Source organism: Felis catus, chromosome B1, assembly GCF_018350175.1.
Source record: "Felis catus isolate Fca126 chromosome B1, F.catus_Fca126_mat1.0, whole genome shotgun sequence".
In the NCBI taxonomy this organism is placed as follows: domain Eukaryota; kingdom Metazoa; phylum Chordata; class Mammalia; order Carnivora; family Felidae; genus Felis; species Felis catus.
Genome location: NC_058371.1, coordinates 150969614 through 150975630, shown reverse-complemented (window position 1 = coordinate 150975630; position 6017 = coordinate 150969614).

Here is a 6017-nt window from a genome sequence, read left to right as displayed (position 1 = left end):
GGTTATTACATTTTACATATTCCTACTTAAAGTGAATGTTGACCCTAGGAATGACTATGATTCAGTTCTTTTTGAAAGAGGAGTGAGTTAACCCAGTGTATGAGGACTGTACTTACACTCAGCTCACACAGGTAATGACTAAATGAAAAATGAATTTAAGAAGAGAATGAAATGAATGGTTTATTAGTTAGGAAGGACATATTAGTTCCTGTATGTGTAAAGTTTACTGGAATTTTCAGAGTATAGTAGTGCCAACTGGGAGAAACTTATCCCTTAAAAAGAGTTGTCTGTGATGTGGAAAGTGCTCTTTAAATATCACTTGGGACCACCAAAACACTTTCTTGAAGTACACATGGTTATTGTGTATCTTAATGGGCTTAAATGAAGAGTTTAATAAATTTGGATCCTGCAGAAGTAATTGAAAGAGTGATTGATAATAATATGTTGAAAGCATTAACGAATAGAAGTAGCTAATTCTATGTATGTCTTGGAAGGGTGTAATTATGACAGTGGCTATGTCAGCTCAAAGCCAAACATCTGGAAACATTCAGTCAATTACAACAAAATGTTCATGTTCAAGACAAACATCTGATTGATTCAGTTTTACTTGAGTTGGTACTACCTACAATTTACATTACAATGGAGGCCCTATTATACGCGTGAAAATACATCTGATTCTCGGGGCGCCTGGGTGGCGCAGTCGGTTAAGCGTCCGACTTCAGCCAGGTCACGATCTCGCGGTCTGTGAGTTCGAGCCCCCGCGTCAGGCTCTGGGCTGATGGCTCAGAGCCTGGAGCCTGTTTCCGATTCTGTCTCCCTCTCTCTCTGCCCCTCCCCTGTTCATGCTCTGTCTCTCTCCCAAAAATAAATAAACATTGAAAAAAAATTAAAAAAAAAATACATCTGATTCTCTAAGCTGCATTTTGTGATAAACACAAATCAGCTTTGTGCTAAAACTTGAGTAGTTTTGCTAGATAGAAGCTAGACAAAAGCAATTGAAGGAGTGCCCTGAGTCAGAGCCCCAAGTCCTTGAAGGGGAATGATAGAGATGTAAGCTGGAGGAGGCAAGAGATTGATAAATGATAGGTTACACATCAGCGGGTTGGCACAACATCCTGACCTTGTGGCTTGCAAAACCCAGAGCTGACATATCTAGAGCCACAGGTGCAGAAGAGCTCTCCTCTTCCACCTCTGCCCTATGTCAACCCCTAGTCTCATACTTCATTTGCATTGCAGGAAAGGCCCACCTGACCCGAGAAACAATCCAGAGGGTTATGGCATTAACCTTGTAGGGTCAAAAACTCCCCGTCCCAGCCTGTGGGAGGAGTTTCCCAAATGATTGAAAGCAGCCTCGATTAGAGACCACCCGGCTAAGTGTCACAGCTCCTCCAAGACCAGAAAAACCCAACAATACCCAATCCCAAAACAACCCCTTCCACCTTGCAGAACCTGTCAAGGTTCTCATACCTTGACAGTGTACTTTCACTTTAACAACTGCTTTGTGCTTGTTACTTTCCTTCCGGCTGTCTTTATTGGCTCCAGATCCTCACCTAAATCTTCTGGGGAATCCAAGGACCCAGACCTCCATTCACAAAAGGCAGACTCACTCTCACCCCAAACATCTCGTATATTAAAAACAAACAAACAAACAAACAAAACAATGTTGAATATAATAGAAATAGCAACATTAATAGAATAAATCCATACCTTGTGATCTACATTCCCCTGCTGTGTGTTCTCTAACAACCCTGATCTAGGCGGGCAAACAATGCCAGATGACAATCAAGCCACAAAGTAGCTCTTCCAATGTTACCAAATAAGGGGCAGAAGAAGTAGCCTTCAATCTTCTGGTCCCTAAATAGACCATATTCTCTCAATATTTGCACTTGTAACATGGCTTACAAAGGAACAATTATATTGTTACTTAGCATGTTACAGGTTTTTTTCATACGCCCCCCCCCAAAAAAAAATATTACACACAAAGGAACTGAGAGAAATTGACTCAAAGTTGTAGAGCTCATAAATGACCGGTGCTAGACTGAAACATAGATTTTTGTTACCCTTATTTAAAATGTTATTTTAGGGGCACCTGGGTGGCTCAGTCGGTTAAGCGGCCGACTTCAGGTCACGAACTAATGGTCCGTGAGTTCGAGCCCCGCGTCGGGCGCTGGGCTGATAGCTCAGAGCCTGGAGCCTGTTTCCGATTCTGTGTCTCCCTCTCTCTCTGACCCTCCCCCGTTCATGCTCTGTCTCAAAAATAAATAAACGCTAAAAAAAAATGTCATTTTGTGTAAAATACAGGAAGGAATTATGTAACAAAATCCAGGTGATTAATCTGTATTTAACTAAAGTTTTAAATAAAAAAATAAAATAATGAAACTATGTGTAACAATTGATACATTTAATAACAGACACCAGAAATGACTTACTATAAAGACTAAAACTATATTTGGAGACAGTGAAACACTAAAAAGTTAACTGTAAGTAGTTTCCAATCAAATATATAATTTCCAATTATATCAGTTTGTATATGTTCAAAAGAATATGATCTTTCAAAATTGGTACTATTATTTTATTAAGGCAAATATATCCAATAACTCTTAATTTGATTTCAGAATTGCACTCAGCAAAGTGTTTCATTTAGGGTAGGTCTTTCAATACATGTTTACTAAAGTTAACCAATAACAAATCATACAGGGCAATCTCTACTTTATTAAGGATTTTTTTATAAAGTCATCACTTTTGGAGATCAAACATTTTAATCAAACTCTCCAATATTAAGTTGTATAATTCAAAATGTTACCCAATTGGGCTTACCAGTGTATTAATTGGAAAACACTAAAATTACATCAGTTTTTTTGTTTTGTTTTGTTTTGTTTTTGTTTGTTTTAAAGCAGTTCTATCTTCACAAAACAAGTGTCAGCCACCATCAAGAAAAGGTGACTCTGGTAGCCCAAAGAAAATGTCACCCATCATGATTATTCTAAAGTAGAGGGAAGCAAAATAAAACCCTGTAACTTACAGGCAGAAGATCAGAAATGACTATAAAAATATCTGTATCATTAGCTTTTGCTCCTATCCCATGTACAGATGCACAGGCAATTAAAGAAGAGAAGGCATATCAATTGCATCAAGTCCATACTAGAAACTAATATGGAAAAAAAGGTCTCCACTTAGGATTTATTTATTGATTTATGTTTCAATCTTGATTGACAGACTGATAAAGATTACTGACATTTGTGTGACTTTTAATGTCACACATACAAAGATTTACTTAAACATGTATTTTATTTTTTTAAATTTTTTTAATGTTTATTTATTTTTTGAGAGAGAGAGAGAGAGACAGTGTGTAAGCTGGGGAGGGGCAAAGAGAGAGGGAGACACAGAATTTGATGCAGGCTCCAGACTCTGAGCTGTCAGCCCAGAGTCCAACGCGGGGCTCGAACTCACGAACTGTGAGATCATGACCTAAGCTGAAGTTGGACACTTAACCAACTGAACCACCCATGCGCCCCTTAAACATGTATTTTAAAGAAAAGCATGAAATTAAATAAAAGTGAGAAATATGTATTAAATGTATCTTACATAATCTGTTATAATTTTAATAGCCCATTTAATTTAGTTCTCAGTCTTCATTTTAATTGACCTTTCTGCATCATTTAAGACTGCTGATTGTGCCCTCCTCACAGATGTACTTTCTTCCGTTGGCTTCCAGGACAACTTTCTCCTGTTGTTTTGTTTTTTGTTTTTTGGGTTTTTTTGTTTTTGTTTTTGTTTTTTTCCTTTATATACCATTGACTGCTTCTAATCATTACCCTCACTTGCTTCCTACTTTCTCTTGGGTATTTTAATATTGAAATGTCCCTCAACTCAGTTATAGTGATCTGATGGTGATCTCATCTACTACCATCTTTTTAAATATCATTAAGATGACGGTGCTCCTAACTTTATTTCTCCAACAGACTTCTTTCCCAAATTCTTACTTTTATATATCCAGTTTCATCTAGTGAGCATTATAATTTCCATATTCCAAATGTGAACCATTAGTATTGCCCCTAAACTTGCCCCTCTGAGAGTTTACTTCATCTCAATTTGATGGCATCTGTATTCTTCTCATTGTGAAGTCTAAAACCTCTTCATCCATGCCTGATTCCTTTTATTTCCCAACATACTACATCTAATTCATCAGTACACTCTGTTGGATCAATTTTCAACGTAGGATCTAACCATTTCTCATCAAATTTATTGCCACAACCCTGCCTGACCTACTATTATCCCTCATGCAGGTTAAGATTTCTGCTTTCTAAATGTTTTCTCACTTCTATTTTCTACCACTACAGTCTAATTTCAACCCAGCAGCCAAGTGATCCTCAGGAAGACAGGGTAAACAAAGGCAAGAATTTTTGTCCTTAGAATGGCCATAAAAGCACTTTCCATATTTCAATTTAATCCTATTACATGTTACTATCTGAGATTAAAGGTGACAAAGGCATTATTTCATAACGTATGGAAAAACACTGAGAAATAAGAGAAAAGAAGTCAGGCATAGATAGAAAATGTGCATCAGATTACACATAAGATGAAAAATGGACAACCTCAGAAAAATTGCACTGAACTCTGTAATATTAATCTACTGATATGGCAACTTAATCAATTTTGGTTTATTGTGATTAAAATATATATATATATATATATATATATATATATATATATATATATATATATATATATCTCCTTATAATAGAAAGAATGAGGCAATTTCTTTCCTTTTTTTTTCCTTCCACTCCTGTGAAAGTTGAATTCTGAGTTAAGCAGGGGTTTGGGTCCTAGAGAATTGGGGTTCCTATTGCTCCCAGGGTAGAAATTACAGGTTTGCTTTCCTACAAGAGGAGGACAATTTACGTCTAAGAGAAATTGTTAGTGCTCTGAAACTTTACAGTCACGTGGTTTAAAACTACTGGATGTGAGAAATTACTCCAGGACTGAAAGAAGAGGTGATATCTGCAAGTTCCTGGAACAAGGGGAAATAATTGTGTAGTCTACTAAAGAACCTAGGGTAGATGATAGAAACTCATGAGCTAAATTGTGCGGTTTATATAGGTAGGGAAAGGCTCATCTGGGGAGACGCTGGATTGCTACCTTGACACAGGAACACAGAAGTACTGGAGGTATTTTTTTTATACCTCCCTTTTTGGAAAACTCTGTACACTTGGATAAAAAAATAAATGGCTCATTACATATTGAAATTCAAATTCCCATCCACATGTGAAGAGGAGACTCAGGAGAATTTATATATGTTTATAAAGAATAAAATAAATACAACTTTTCCTGCACCTCAAAATTACAGCAGAATAACCATCATAACCTCTACAGTACATACAGTCTGTGAGGATCAGATTAATACCCAAAAGACTGGATGAAATTTGGACATGGGATATAGGGCCCACCCAAAACAGAAAAACTAATGTAACTATGCACTTACATTAAGAATTTCCTTTCTAAATGAACAAATCTGTAACCACTGAACAACATTGATGGTATAGTACACATTCTAGAGGAAGAAAAGAAAGGGAAGTGAACACACACACATACATATATATATATATATATATATATACATATATATGTATATATAAAGATATATCTTTAGTATATATATAAATCATATATATATATATATGTATATGTATATATAAATAACTAGCTATCAGGAAAATTACACTAATTTTCAGAAAATCATCATTAGAATTAAACAAATCTGGAATCTTAATTGTTGAGTATCCAATCACTTTCTAAAAGGGAAAATTCCATCCCAATGTAGAAAGAAATATTCCAACTCATGTAAAAATCAAATTAAATGAAGCTAAACTAAAACTTATTTTCCACATATTTGACAGCATTCATGACAAAAAGATGTCATCGTTCCTCTGAATGTTAAATGAGCTTCAAACTACTGCTTTTATTATTAAAAATTAATTTATACACATTTACTCAGACGAAACAGTATCCTGTATAGC